Source organism: Lolium perenne, chromosome 4 (genome assembly GCF_019359855.2).
Source record: "Lolium perenne isolate Kyuss_39 chromosome 4, Kyuss_2.0, whole genome shotgun sequence".
In the NCBI taxonomy this organism is placed as follows: Eukaryota; Viridiplantae; Streptophyta; class Magnoliopsida; order Poales; family Poaceae; genus Lolium; species Lolium perenne.
The window spans coordinates 117072814-117089396 of NC_067247.2; positions in this window are offsets into that span (position 1 = coordinate 117072814).

Here is a 16583-nt window from a genome sequence, read left to right on the forward strand (position 1 = left end):
GGTGCCGGAACAGAGACTCCTGTCCCCCAGATCTTGGCTTCGCGATGGCGGCGGCTCTGGAAGGTTTTCCGTATCGTGGTTCTTCGTATCAGGGTTTTCGCGACAGAGGCTTTATATAGGCGAAGAGGCGGCGCAGGAGGGTCGAAGGGGTGGCCACACCATAGGCTGGTGCGGCCAGGGCCCAGGCCGCGCCACCCTATCATCTGGGGCCCACAGGGCCCCCCTCTGGCGGCTCTCGGGTGTTCTGGATGCTTCCGGTGAAAATAGGGACCTGGGTCTTGATTTCGTCCGATTCCGAGAATATTTCGTTACTAGGATTTCTGAAACCAAAAACAGCAGAAAACAGGAACTGGCACTTCGGCATCTTGTTAATAGGTTAGTTCCAGAAAATGCACAAATATGACATAAAGTGTGCATAAAACATGTAGGTATCATCAATAATGTGGCATGGAACACAAGAAATTATCGATACGTCGGAGACGTATCAGAGTCTCGGAACGCTGGTTGTTTCCGGATTCCTCTCCGCCTTCGTATCCCCCATAGGAAGTACCCAGATAGTTCCCAGGTGTAACAGGTGTAGGTTCACGTGCAAGTGGATCAATACTGATGTAGTCACCAGCTGAATAAACTGGTGTGTGCACCACATTCTCCATAGGTTCTTTCCCCCTACTCTCCTCCTTGGGTTCAGTGAATTCCTCAAGCATTGTATCAATTGCTCCTATCAGATGATGATTCAACTGAAAGAGTAATGATATGAAGTTACGGCTATTGTCCATGTATTTGGCTGCTTCGGCTGGTTTGCTTTTGGCATATTTGAAATGGTTCAACATGGGATCATTGTCCTCCTCCATATGAGGAATGTGTGTAAATTCGGAACCCATAAGCTCTTTCGTCTTATGCTCCCGAATATCGGTTATGGCTCTCATAACAGCTATATGGTAAGCTGTGTTGGTTGTCCTTGCTTCCCCAGCTGGCATGACTACGCTCATTCCCAAAGATTCGGGAAGTCGCAGTCCTACCCTGCACTTGGCCAATACCGGACCATCATAGAACATGTATTTCTTTACTGGAATCTGGGGATCGCACCCAAATTCCAGTAACATGGCTCGTAGGATATCTGCAAGTCCTCCTTGGTACTCGTTCAGTGTGGAATCCATAACTTTCACGTTTCTTCCCGGTCGTGAACTTGCCATGTTGGCTGTAGAAATAGAAAGATTTATAAGATTAGTAATAATCCATCATAATAGAGATAATAAAGAATTATCGCACTAAAAGATATGATTGTTGTATTCTCAATTGAATATACACCATATTTTTAGAGAATTCTTTATTAGTCCTATTTGAATCCTAACGTTTGGTCCCATTTACTAGGTTCCAACCTAAGGTCAAAGCTTTTGCTCTGATACCAACTGTGGTGACCCTGCATACCACTGCATGTTGTAGTATGCCAGTCGTTGATATAACATTCACGAAGTACCATTCCGCAAATATTACACCCCTCAGAGTAGTACAACAGAACATAGCAGGGTCCATAACTCATTCATTGATTATTACAACTATCATACACATGTCATCTTGGAGCTCCTCTTGGGTCCTAAGAGGAATACTCCTGGGTTCGAGGTGAACCCAACTTAACTTACAATACAAGAGTCTCATTAAACTAAACATTTATTTCATCGAGCAGCTAAATACTAAGAGTTCGGGCTGCTCGGTTACTACTATTATCGGATATCTCTAGGCTTGATCTCCTCCGGAAGCCTCCCCGGATCCGTAGACGATGATGTAGTCTACTCCTTCAACACCTCCTGAGAGGTCTGGTTCCTCGTAGCCAATGATCTCGGCTCCTTCATTGTTGTCGTAGTCCTCTTCCAGATGATTCAGACAATCTAAGCATGGGATTTAAGAGTGGTATGAGTACGAGCGTACTCAACAAGTTCATTATAGATAAGAGGTGTTTAATGCACTAGCTACGATATTAGACCAGAAAGTCTAATATCAATGCAAGTTTTGATAAACATTTCTTCAAGAGATTTCTTTTATTTCAAAGAGCTATGTCCGTCAGCCTTCACCGGTTTACTAGAACTTCATGGAGCTCCTTTCCGGCCGCGTTTGCAGTTCCTTATCCCGGAACAGGGAGTGACAGGTCACAGTTCTTTACACTCTGCAGAGGTGTGTTGCTTTACCCATAAGAGATCTTAACCTTGGTGCCAACCGGGCAGCTTTCCCGTCCACACTTCCTTCGGTGTGAGGCCCGGTATAAGGTCTAGCCAATCATGTTCCTCCGCTACCTCACACACCCACCCTTTGTTGCATACCCCGACCCTGGGTCCTCGTCGGTCCTCTTATACCAATTAAGGATGGACCCCGACCACGACAACAGTTTGGGACTCGTTAACCAAACTCCTTCGCCGGTAGCTGCAACCCATCATAGACCACTTACCGTGGGGAATTAGAATGGGATCCCCACCCCACCGCTTGCCCAACCTGGGTCAAGTGTCTACGGTAAGCGCATCCGTTGATGTACGAGAGGTGGAAACACTTTTGACTACTCCGTCCCACTCCAGATCTTATGGTTAACACGGGTATTACGACACAAGAATCACTGGCGACATTTGTTGTTTAATCCTAGATGGATATTAACCCTTGCAATGGAACCTCCACCATATCAACACAATCCATGGTTCCATTGCCCACCACATAGTCATATTCATAGTTATGAAAGTAGTGGTTTTGGTTTTTATGCAATAGTGATAACCATAATACTTTGCAAGTAATTTGCTAGAAATACTCAAATGACATGAGCAAGTGATGAACTTGCCTGAACACTGCAAAGTTTTGCAGTTGGAAGGTGTGGACTGACCCTTGTCCTCTGGTTCTGAAAAATAGTATCATTGTCTGATAAGGGCAATGGTTAAAGAAGCAATTATGCATGATTCCATTTTTAGGGTTTGTTCCCCCCTTCCGATGTCGTTATTATTTCATGTAAGAGGTTAATACTAAGAGTAATTTAGGGATACTTGATTTAAAGTAAAATACAACCTTGAAATGTTGTCAAGGTGTTTTTAAAGTCCAAATGCATTAATGGACTTATTTTCATTATTGAAAATAATATGTGTGATTTCAATCATTATTTAAATCATCAAATTAAGACTTATTCTTCTTTGTCTTCAAAAATTCTCTTTGATATTTTATTTAAATAGAGAATTTTATGCTGATTAATTTTCATATTTTTACTTATTTTTTTAGAGCTGTATTTTATTTTCTAAAATTCTTGGAAATTCTCATGTAAATGGGTATTTTGGAAATGTCCAAAATACCCCTCGGGCCCACCTGTCAGGCGGCCGAGCTGGTTAGGTTGGACCAGCCCACTGGGCTCGGTCCAACCGACCCAGTCGCGTCGTTTTCTCGCTGTGTCCTAACCCTAATTCCCCTTTCGGCTCCCGTGACGCCGAAATCGCCTCCGCCGTCGCCGCCTTAATCTGGCCGTCTCCGGCCATCGCCAGCGACGAGATGGTGCGGATCTGGACCGCCTCTCGACGGCCGACATGGTGGTCCGCGTCGATCTGACGCTTGCGTCCTCGTTCGCTCGCCATCGACTCTCCCGTGCGCCTGGCTTGTGGCGTCCGCCGCCACCGCGCGTTGGAGATGTCGTGGACCTTCCTCCTGGCGCTCCCCTGGGCGCGTGGTGCTGCGCTGGGTTGCTGTGGTGGTCGCCGTGGCTTGGCTTGGCCAGGCCTGGTGCCGTCGTGTGCACAGGCGTGCGCCGCCATGGCCGCCGTGGTCGTGTCGACCACCTCCTCCCCGGTATGTGCTCCTCCTTCTCCTCTGCTACCTGTTCTACCTCTTCTCCTTCCTCTGGATGCCCTGGCATCCACCTGATTGTGCTGCTACTTCTACACCTATGTGCTCTGCTGCTGTGCTTGCTGTGAATGCGTGTATGCTGCTGTGCTCTCCGCTGTTGCCATGGATCCTAGCTGATGTGATATGCTGCTGCCATGCGTATGCTGCTGTTGTGCATATGCTGCTTCTGTGTGTGCTGCTCTTCCCTATATCTTGCTGTTGTAACTCTCGAGCTCTTGCTCAAGAGAAAATTGTGATGCTTATGCTCTATTAAATTGTTCCTGCTGTTGCTATGTGGATCCTGCCTCTCCTGTGTGTGCATTTCCTTGCCCCTGGCTTGATCATGATGCATGATCCTTACATTATGCAAGTGCCAGTGCCCTGGGTGTGATGTGTATAGGGCTGTGAATCTTGGAAATGCTCAATTGAGCATGGCTGTTGACTAAATAACACCATCCCTTAATGGTGTGCTTCTGGATACAATTGTATTTAATTTTTATTATCTGTGATGCAATTATTTATGAGATGTGGCTATATAGTTGATCTGGTTAAATGTGTGGTTGCTAGGCTTGGCTCTAGCATGTCTTAGCATGCTCTAGCAAGCTTCTGATGATCATATGATCATCAGTTGCTTGTAAAAGCTGATGTGTTACGACTGTGCCTCTCTACTGCTCATCTTTGTGTCTGTGTGACACCAAAATCTGTACTGATGCATGCTTTTGCTTGCTCAAGCAGTTGCTGATGCTTGCAATGATCCATTGGATCAGCTGCAAGGCTCTGGTGCTTTGATTACTTGTATGATTCACTTATCTGTATTACCTGGATTTGCTAAAATGGATAAGTGATGTGATCTGCCTTGCAGTGATGATCATATTAATTAAATTAACTAGGGCTAGTTGGATGACAACCATTGGTTGGTACCCTAGCCCTCTACTGAGCCCTACTGGGTGATGATGTGGTGGCTTAAGGTTTTGGTTATGGGTTGAGGTGGCCCTGGCAGCTCCTTGATGCTGTCATGGGTACCTCCCCCTCCTTTGTGGCTTGTTGTGGCTTTGTGAATATATCTCTGGGCAATCCATGTTGAATTTCCAGTGCTCTTGGTTGTTGACAAACTAGAATAGGCACAAGTGCCTATCTACCTGATGGTTAGCAAACCATGTAGTGCTAGGTGAGTTGGGTAGGCTAGCTGTGAATCTTTTCCTTGCTGGATGCTTTAGTTTACCACAGTGTTAATACAGTGGGTTTGACCATTTCTTCCCTGGGATGATTTCTTTTGGCTTAATTCCCTCTTTGCCAGCATCAAATGGTTTGATCACCAAATGATGATGCACACAGGGTAACCATACCCTCTGGCTTGTGTATATTTATGCACATGCTTATTTATGAGCAAAACAGAGTTTTGCTCAGGTTGATCTTGTTTATACCTCACTCCAGCTCCTAGATGATTTGTTGATGTAGAGGTTTTGCTTCTGTGATGATCTTGTGGTTGGTTTACTTGCCCTGCTCCTCCTGGTGATCTGGTGGGGCTTGATTCGATCTTTGTGGTGAGTTAGCAGATTGAACAACGATGCATTTGTTCTTGTGTTCTTGTGTTCTTACCAGTGAAGCCTGTCGATGGCTGAATCAAATGGCTAGGGTTTGGCTTGGAAAAGCTTTTATATGCCCAGCCATTGCATCTCTGATCGACAGCTTGGCCTGGTCATCTTGGTGACTCTCCCTGGCTGTGTATGTGCTGGTGGACATGCACACTGCCTTGTGAGCTGCCTGTGTGGTTCCTGGTTGGAACTTGGTCCATTTGGTGGATCAGCTCGGCTGATCTTGATCATATCCTCTCAACTTCTCATTTTATTGCTAACCTGCCAAGTGGCAATGCCACTTGGCATAACACTTGTCTTTGGTCTTTGTTTGTGTGATTACAGGGATCAACAATTGATAAAAATGAACATGGATTTCATCAAATCCAAGATCAAGTGAAGATGATCTTGTAGTATTTAGACTAGGTCATTACTTGTACTTTTCTTTTTATTCTCTTTTATTTATCAATTTCCCAATTCTTGTAATGTGTTGTAATATTCATTTATTTCCATTATGAATATTGTAATGACAATGTAAATTGTGTGATGATCAATAAAGCTCAAAGTTTTCTCTAATGAGCTTTACTTTACTTTAATTGCTTATATTGTTTATAATTTATATTTTACTTAATGAATTTCCTCACAATTCAATATTTAGGGTAATTGTTTAATATTTGAATTTGGAATTCAAATTCATCATTGGTTTGAATTCAACCATGTCACTTTATTTAGAATTCAATCATGCAAACTCTCCCCTCTCTTCTCGAAACCCTAAACTAGTGGAGTGAGTTGCAAGTTTGTCGCACTCTCGAAACCCTAACCCCGTAAGGTGTCGAGAGAGAAACTTGTCCCCCTTCGATGCAGTTTTTGTTTAAAAGCGCGAAATTTCCCCAGAATTTACTATGCAATGCACATCCCTTTCTAAAATCTACCCCTCGATCGTCTCTAAACCTGGGACATTACAACTTATTACCTTGACCTCCCGATGGGAGTATATGAAGAGTTATATTATAACTTGAAATATACTCAATTTGACTCCTTCAGTTTCATCGGGTACGCAACCAGCGTTCCTGATGGGAGTAGCCCCCGAAGCTACATCCAAGTACTTGTACTTGGATGTAGGCTCACCTTTTTACCATCTTGTTGCTATATTGTCAACTTTCCTCTTTTTTTCATCTTTATCGGGTGGGCGACCAGCGCTCCCGATGGGAGTAGCCCCCGAGGCTACAGTCGAGTATTTATACTTGACTATAGGCTCACCTTTTTCTGTTTGAATCAATCTCCATATCAAACTTCCTATAAAAATTAGCCCCCGAGCACTTGAACAAAAACTTGTATTTGATCAAAGGCTCTCGAAGTTATTTTGTCTGCATCATTAATACTCCTCTGTCGCTAATTTTCAAAGAACTGCAGTCGAAATTTCCCTTACAGTGACATCAGCGCTGACGATGGCCATGAACGTTGTATTGGGAAGGTGCGGGTTCTGTCCTGTCATTGACCTGTGGGTCCCTAATACTGCGTCGCTTGACACGTTACGCAAGTGGGGGCACATGTCCTCCGCTTTTCCTGTCACGCGCGCTGTAGCGCCTGTTTAGTTACCTCACAGTAAAAAGACCCTTGTGCCCCTGTAGACACGTGTAAGGCATCGAATCCATTTCCTTTCCATGTAACGGTGCGATGAATCAATTCTTTCCTATAAACCATCTTCTTCTCCCTTACTCTTTCCCCTTCGCTGCGCCGTTGAAATCTCCTCTCTCTCCTTCGCCATTGCCATCCTCAAGCTCTGCTCACTTGTGCCGCCAAGCACTCTCCTTCTCCACCAAAGCTCGCTTCATGCCTCCGCGCACGAGGCTAGCCAAACACTCTGCCCCAAAAACCAACGCTGCCATGGATGATGTGGAGATCTCCGGATGGGAGAGATCCAAACTCTCCAACCAGGACAAGAGGGGCCTCAAGAAGCTTGGCCTATTGAAGAAGGAGAACTCCCTCATCTTCCCCGGCGACGAGAGCGCTCCAAAGCCTCGAATCAGATATCGGGTAACCTTCATTGACCATCTTATCCGGAGTCCTTCCACCCCCGTCCATGAATTTCTTCGTGGACTTCTGTTTGTTTATGGGATTCAGCTGCACCAGCTGACCCCAAATTCCATCCTCCATATCTCCCTTTTTATCACCCTCTGCAAATGCTTCTCGGGACCCATTCCCATTGGGGCCTGTGGAAGCCTATCTTCTATCTTCGGCGCAACAACTCTCGCAGCGTTATCTATAATGTAGGCGGCGTGTGCATTTGTGTCCGACCCGGCGTAGATTATTTTGATGTCAAGTTTCCCGATTCCGTCCAAGGATGGCGCAAGAGGTGGTTGTACATCAAAGACGTATATGTCGGCAACCAGGAGTACGACATTGCTCCTTTTGACGGTGCCACGAAAATCATCAAACGCCGGTCTTGGGACGCCGAAGCTTCTACCGAAGAAAAAACGGTTACCGAGGCTCCGATGAAACACATCCACCAACTCCAGAATACCCATGGTAAAGAGCTGTCGGGTATTCAGATTACCGCTTACTTCTTAGGATCAAGGTGCAGCCTCTGCAGGCTCGCAAAAATCCCCTTTGGATGTATGCTGGCGAGTGTTGTTGGCGTGGTAGTGGTTAACACACGCCCGTTGGGAACCCCAAGAGGAAGGTGTGATGCGTACAACAGCGAGTTTTCCCTCAGTATGAAACCAAGGTTATCGAACCAGTAGGAGTCAAGGAACACGTGAAGGTTGTTGGTGACGGAGTGTAGTGCGGCGCAACACCAGGGATTCTGGCGCCAACGTGGAACCTGCACAACACAATCAAAGTACTTTGCCCCAACGTAACAGTGAGGTTGTCAATCTCACCGGCTTGCTGTAAACAAAGGATTAGATGTATAGTGTGGATGATGATGTTTTTTTTGCGAAGAACAGTAAAGAACAAGTATTGTAGTAGATTGTATTTCAGATGTAAAGAATGGACCGGGGTCCACAGTTCACTAGTGGTGTCTCTCCCATAAGATAAATAGCATGTTGGGTGAACAAATTACAGTTGGGCAATTGACAAATAAAGAAGGCATAAGAATGCACATACATATATCATGATGAGTACTATGAGATTTAATCAGGGCATTACGACAAAGTACATAGACCGCTATCCAGCATGCATCTATGCCTTAAAATTCCACCTTCAGGTTATCATCCGAACCCCTTCCAGTATTAAGTTGCAAACAACAGACAATTGCATTAAGTATGGTGCGTAATGTAATCAACACAAATATCCTTAGACAAAGCATTGATGTTTTATCCCTAGTGGCAACAGCACATCCAGAACCTTAGAACTTTTTGTCACTGTCCCAGATTCAATGGAGGCATGAACCCACTATCGAGCATAAATGCTCCCTCTTGGAGTCACAAGTATCAACTTGGCCAGAGCCTCTACTAGCAACCGAGAGCATGCAAGAACATAAACAACATATATGATAGATTGATAATAAACTTGACATAGTATTCAATATTCATCGGATCCCAACAAACACAACATGTAGCATTACAAATAGATGATCTTGATCATGATAGGCAGCTCACAAGATCTAACATGATAGCACAATGAGGAGAAGACAACCATCTAGCTACTGCTATGGACCCATAGTCCAGGGGTGAACTACTCACACATCGATCCGGAGGCGATCATGGCGATGAAGAGCCCTCCGGGAGATGATTCCCCTCTCCGGCAGGGTGCCGGAGGCGATCTCCTGAATCCCCCGAGATGGGATTGGCAGCGGCGGCGTCTCTGGAAGGTTTTCCGTATCGTGGCTCTCGGTACTGGGGGTTTCGCGATGGAGACTTTAAGTAGGCGGAAGGGTAGGTTTAGGGGCGGCACGAGGGCCCCACACGCCAGGGCCGCGCAGCCAAGGCCTGGGCCGCGCCGCCCTGTTGTGTCGGTGCCTCGTCGCCCCACTTCGTTTCCCTTTCGGTCTTCTGGAAGCTTTGTGAAAAAATAAGACCTTGGGCGTTGATTTCGTCCAATTCCGAGAATATTTCCTTTGTAGGATTTCTGAAACCAAAAACAGCAGAAAACAACAACTGGCTCTTCGGCATCTCGTCAATAGGTTAGTGCCGGAAAATGCATAATAATGACATATAATGTGTATAAAACATGTGAGTATCATCATAAAAGTAGCATGGAACATAAGAAATTATAGATACGTTTGAGACATATCAGCGAGGATGACGTCGATCGCATTTCCAAGGACCTTGTTGTGAAGGACTTGGAAAAACGTTTTTCTTCACTGAGCAAGAAATATGAGGTTCCAACCTCTTGTCGGGTGGAGCCATACAGCGGCAGCCACCCCCTTCCCAAGGTAAATGATATTTCCTTCGAGTTGCTCTTTGCTTTTTTTTCGACTGCCTTATTTTTATTTTATATTTTGCATATTCATCTATAAACTTGTCCCTGCAGAATCACCAAGTCCTGACTTCTCTTCCTCCCCTTCCCGAAGGCGGACAGGTAGAGGAGCGAGCCATTGTCCACGATGACCCGCCAGAATCTGCTCACATCGAGAGCAAAGTCGCCGCATCAAACAAATCCGCGGCTTCCTCCGAAAAAGAGACTGACTCAGAGGCTTCTGAATCAGTGCGCTCTCCTTCTTACGCTGCTTCTCCAAAGGACAAAAGGAAAAGGGGTGAAGTCGAAGATTCCGGCACCTCCAAACCCAGTGGGTCACCTGTCGAGGAAACTTCCCCTGAGGAGGAGGGCGGCTTCTGCCCTTACGACGATGCTATCATTAGCTCGTAAGTTAAGCTGTTTCTCATGTTTGCATATTTCTTGTCAATATTCTCACGTTTCTTTCTTGACAGTGGCGAAGAAGAAGAGCCCGCTGCTAATATGACGGCTCCAACGAGCACGTCGAATACCTTGGTTCTTTCTGAAGCACGCCGTGCTACTGAAGAACCTTCATCTCGTCGCCAACAAGATGTGGAAGCATCGACTCCTCTCGCCAACCCCCGAGCTCCTTCGCCGAAAAGACCAAGGATTGAACTTGCCGAGAGCTACGACTATTTGGCTGGAAGTTCGATGACTCCTCCCTTGGATGACGTAAGTACTCCTGCAGCTATTTTTATTTTGTCAGTATCATTTTTTGTACCATTTGTCGAGTTTTCCCTTCTGGACCTGTGTCTCGACTTTACTTTTGTAGCCTCTGATGAAACATTTCATCAATCTTGGTACCCAATTTATTGGGTATCGTGATACTGTCGAAGGTTTGAAAGGTAAACCTTGCTTTCTGCGGATAAGATATTTTTGTTTTTCCTCGGCTAAACTGTGTTGTATTTTGACTTCATCATCTCTTTCCTTCAGAGGCTCTCGGCAAAGCCAACAAACACCCTGATGATCTTGCTATTAAGCTTGAGCAAAGCGAAAAGGTTCGAGAGAAAGCTGAGCAAGACGCTGCATCTATTGGAGATCTTCGCAAGAGGCTCCATCATGCTAAGAATACTTTAAGCGAGAAGAAGACCCAACAGATTGCGCGTGAAGAGGCCACCATAGGTCGCTTAGAATCTCAGAACCGGCGCTTTGTTAATAAGTTCCTTGATCTTACTTTCTAAGCTTCTTCTAAGATTGACTCTCTGCATATTTTGATGAACTCGAATTTTGCTCCAGCAGGAAAAATGGGCGAAGATTTTACCCTTCACGAAGCTGAGGAGGATCATCTTCTCGACTCCCTCTCAATCCTCGAGCTTCATGGGGATCTGGCGCGCAGCAGCATTGCCGATGCGCGGGCCCCGTTCACGCGCCTCTTCCCTTACTTCTTCCCTAAGCAAACACAACCAAGTACTTTCTCTGAGCTTGCCAGGCACTTCCTTCCCCAGGAGGATCTTGGATTGGCTTTTCGGCAGGAAAACTTAAAGGTTGGAGTCGAAGGAACCATAGCCTTGGTTGCCGAAAGTCACCAAAATGTCGACTAGGCGAAAGCTGGTGAAATGAAGGGAATAAACAAGGAGAACTAGAAGTCCTTGGTGAAGGCTGCCAAGCCGCACTCGAAGAAAATTATCTCCTTCGTGGGCTACAAACCAGCTGCTTCCTCTAGTACCGCCAAGCCGGAGGTCAAGTAGACCAACTTTCCCCTCCGTTCTTTTCTCTCTTTTGGTAATTGTCGATGTCCTTATAATGTGCGACTACCTTTGTCGACTCACTAGGAGTCGACCTTTTGTAATGGATCCCCACTTATGTAAATATTTCGACTTATGAATGAAAAAGAAAGGAATCCTTGTTTAGTAATTGATGTCGACCTTTTCTTTCTTCCAGTTGGTGTTTGATAATTACTCTAAGACTGCTGGACCATCAGCTGCTTCCCCTGCTACGTCTCGCTCTAAACGGATATCTGACAACGTTTCCTTGGACAATTCTTCATGTCTTAACTCAAATCAACTAGAATTAGCTGAACTTCGACAGCAACTCCAAGCCATGAAGATACAATCCATTATTGCCATGGATAAATCCCACAAATCATCCGAGCGGGAGAAGATAGCTCTGCAGCAGGCTCAAGAAGCCTTAGAGTTGAAAGAAACTGCGGTTGCCGAGGCCCTACAGGCAACCTCTCGAGAAAATTATATGCTTGAACTACTGACTGACGCAAGTCTAGATATGGCGGGTAAGTTTCGCCCTTTGTGTTCTCCTTTTATGTATCCGTGTATGATTTTGCAATCTTCATTGTATTTCCTGATATGGTTAGGCTCCTTCTTGGATGCTACTGCCGAGGATCAGCGTTTTGATGCAAGATCCTAGGTTCTTATTCGACTTGCTCAGCAAAACAACGCCAGCTTTTGGTCCACTCCGGACAGACCCGACAAATTGTACGATTCCACGATCGTGCTGCTCAGGTTCGGGAGTATCTAGAGTTCTGCACAACTACTCTAGCCATGGTTTATAGCGCATGTTTCCTCGGAATCTTTAACCCAAAACCCTTCCTGAATTGATGGACAAATTCAAGAGCGTTCATCGAGTCCATGGATTTGTGAAGGCCCAATTAATGGCTGGTGCCAGGTTCTCCTTAATTATGTTGCAAATCTTCTATCCGAAGTTAGACGTGTCCAACGTTGTTGATCTTTGCCACTCTCGATTAAGAAAAAGGAGAAGGAACGTCGACAAGATCAATGAAGCGGTAACGCCTGTAGGTGAAAAACTGATTGAAGACCTTCCTCGGATGGACGCAAATTTCTTCACTGAATGCTACTATGCTGATTCCATGGGTGCTCCTGCGGAAGGTGACAGGGTGAACATAGATGACCTGATAGGAGATGATTGAAGGTTTTTTCCTTCTGTCGAGTTTTTCCTGTAATAAAGAAATATCTTATATATTGCGTGAGCTATGTATATTGCGAGAACTATGTATACTTATTTTTCCTCCTGTAGCCCCCCGAGTGTTTTGATAGGCATATGTATATTTACTGCTTGCGAGGTGTTGTAACCAAGGCAAATAATTTGTGTGTTATATATTGTAAAGATTGAGTCTATTTTGATGAATCTGCGAGTTGCAAGCCCTCGAGCCTGACGAAGAAAATACATATCATCAATATTTTTACTATATTGCAGCACCACGAGCCCGCCTCATTAAAAACCTTTCAGCCCCAATCGGTGTCCTGAAAGGAAAAGAGTGCGTCTGAAAACTCGCGAGCCTTTCACTACATTGTATGTTTACATGCATCTCTATTCTGACTTCTAAGCATAAAAATGCCGAAGCTACGCCACGTTCCATGGATTTGGCTCTGCAACCCCTGTCTTCTTGTCCTTTATTCTGTACGCTCCTCCTACGATCACCTCCGTGACGATGTACGGTCCTACCCACGGTGACTCGATTTTTTCATGGCTATCTTGGGTAAGCCAAAGAACTAGGTCACCAACTTGGAAAGACCTTGGAAGCAAACATCGACTATGGTAGTTTTTCAGGTCCTGCTGGTACTTGGCAACTCTTGACAGCACCTCATCTCTAGCTTCGTCGAGTGCATCGACATCATCCTCTAGTGCCTTTCTCGAATTTTATTCATCATATTCCGCCACTCTCAGAGAATTGTGTTCTATTTCTATCGGGAGCACCGCCTGAGCTCCATGGACCAGGAAGAACGAAGTTTCATATGTTGTTGTATTAGGTGTTGTCCGTATGCTCCATAACATGCTAGGCAAATCTTCTGGCCAAGTATGTCGAGCTTTCTCTAGAGGTGTTAGCAGTCGTTTCTTGATACCATTGCAAATGATGTCGTTTGCTTTCTGGACTTGATCATTGGTTTGCGGGTGCGCAACTGATGCAAAGTGTGGTTTGATGCCTACCTCTGTGCAATATGCCGTGAATTCCTTGGAAGTGAAATTGTTGCCATTGTCCGTGACAATGTTGTGAGGGACACCAAATAGATATGCCCTTGATGAAGCTTACCACCGATGCTGCATCTGCCGAAGTTACTGGTACTGCCTCAATCCATTTAGTAAACTTGTCGACAGCCACGAGCATATACACATATCCTCATGGCCAAGCTTTATGTAATTTCCCTACCATGTCGAGACCCCATTGTGCGAAAGGCCACGACAAAGGTATTGGCATCAGCTCTGCTGCTGGAGAATGAGGTTTTGCCGCAAATCTTTGGCACACATCGCAAGTGCGAACTATCTCTTTTGCATCTTATACTGTGGTTAGCCAATAAAACCCTGCCCTGAAAACCTTGGCTGCTATTGCTCGGCTGCTTGCGTGGTGCCCGCATATTCCCTCGTGCACATCCTTCAATATGACTCTTCCTTCTTCGGGTGTAACGCATCACTGCAATACTCCTGATATACTTCGCTTGTACAACTCTCCCTTGACCACGGTAAATGCTTTAGATCGTCGAATAACTCGCCTTGCTTCTACCGAATCTTCGGGCATCTCTTTCCTTAGGATATATGCTACGTAAACTTGCATCCAAGGAACTTGCACCATCAAAACCTCGTGTATTCTTCTTCCTCCGATGTGTTTGCCTCTAAATCTGCCGGAGCCCCCGAGTCCTTCTCAGAATTCTCTTTCTTCTTTGGCTTTTTTGGTGCTTTCTTCGCCTTAGTTGATCTTTCACTTATGTCTTCCCAGAATACGCCAGGTGGTATTGCTAAACATTGTGACCCGATATTTGCCAAAACATCGGATTCATCATTGCTGAGTTTGCTGATGTGATTCACTTCACATCCATCAAAGAGTTTCTCGAGTTCATTGTATACCTCCTTGTATGCTATCATGCTATCATTGACTACATCGCATTGGTTCATCACCTGTTGAGCCACCAATTGGGAGTCGCCAAAGATTTTCAGTCGAGTTACTCCACACGCTTTCGTCATCTTCATCCCGTGTATGAGCGCCTCATACTCCGCCTCATTATTGGATGCGTTGGGGAACGTCATCCGCAGTACGTATTTCATCTTATTTCCTTGGGGTGACACTAATATCACTCCTGCTCCAGCTCCTTCTACTCTCTTGGGCCCGTCGAAGTTCGTGGTCCAAGTCCTCGACAAATCTAGGGGTCATGTATTTTGCAGCTCCATCCACTCTGTGACGAAATCTGGCAGGATTTGAGACTTTATTGCTTTCCGTTTTTCGTATGTGATGTCCCGAGGGGAAAGCTCAATTCCCCAAAGGGAGACACGACATGTAGCTTCTGGATTGTTCAAGATGTTTGATAAAGGCACCTCATTGACCACTATTGTCGGATGTGCCGAAAAATAGTGTCGCAATTTTCTTGCGATTGTAAACACCCCATACACTAACTTCTGATACTGCGGGTACCACTGTTTTGAAGGCGATAAAACTTCACTGATGAAATATACCAGCCTCTGGACTCCATGAAGTTTCCCTTCTTCTTCTCTTTCTACCACAAGTACCGTGCTGACCACCTGAGGTGTGGCCACGATATATAACAGGAGAGGTTCTTTTTCCTTGAGCGCCACCAGTATTGGTGGTGTCGAGATTGTACGCTTGAGGTGCTCAAAAGCCCTATATGCTTCTTCGTTCCACTCGAACTTTTATCCTTGTTTGATGAGCGCATAAAAGGGTAGAGCTTTTTCTCCTAGCCTGGCGACGAATCTGCTGAGAGCTGTGACACGCCCTGTCAGCTGTTGTATCTCTTTGAGCTTTGTTGGCTTCCTCATCGTTATGATGGCCTAAATTTTTTCCGGGTTAGCCTCGATTCCTCTTGCTGACACCAAGTATCTAATTGACAAGGTATTAACTTGTCAATGCCTACAAGTTGTAGACTAGGGTTTTCATGGAAGTATAGGGCAAGTAGTTCTCGAGGGTTTCAGCCGGAAAAGTAGGGTTATGTTGACAATGACATCGATCCTTTCTTCGTCCCTCGACTCCCCCTTATATAAGAGGCGGAGCCGAGGGTTTCCTATTACACAAGTTATAAATTCCGGGAGACTCTTTGAGTTCGACCCGTAAAGTTACAAATTTCTTTATTCCTAATCTATCTCTTCTTGCCATAGTCAATGCTTTAATAGGATTCTGGGATTCGTATTCTTCGGGTTATGGGCCTTCAGTAAGCCCTGGGTACCATCTTCGGCAGGCCCATTGGGGATGCCTATTTCACCACCGAAGGTGATTCCGACAGCGTTTCCACCCTCCGATCTGCGCCGACGGTGGCCTGCTGACTCTCTGTTTCTGTGTTTTTGATCTACATCGACGTAGCCTCGACGAAACCCACCAGGGTCGTATATATAGTTGTTTTTAGGAAAAAACAAGTCGGTTCTCGAAAAGATGAGGCGAAACGGACGTTCGAGGGCCGACAGAGGCCAAGTGGCGCGCCCAAAGGGGAGGGTGCGTGATACGTTGCAAACGTATCTATAATTTTTGATGCTCCATGCTTGTTTTACACCAATTGCTATATGTTTTTTTACACTTCATTGCACTTTTATACATTTTCGGAACTAATGTATTGACAAGACGCCACAGTGTCAGTTCCCTGTTTTCTGCTGTTTTGTTTTTCACAAAGTTGTACAAGAAATATTCTCGGAATTGGACGAAACAAAAGCTGAAGTTCCTATTTTGTTGAAACAAAGATGGAGACCACAGGGCAGACGAATGAGGGCCTGGAGGCGGCCAGACCAGGCCTAGGCGCGACCGAGGCCCTAGCCGCGCCTAGG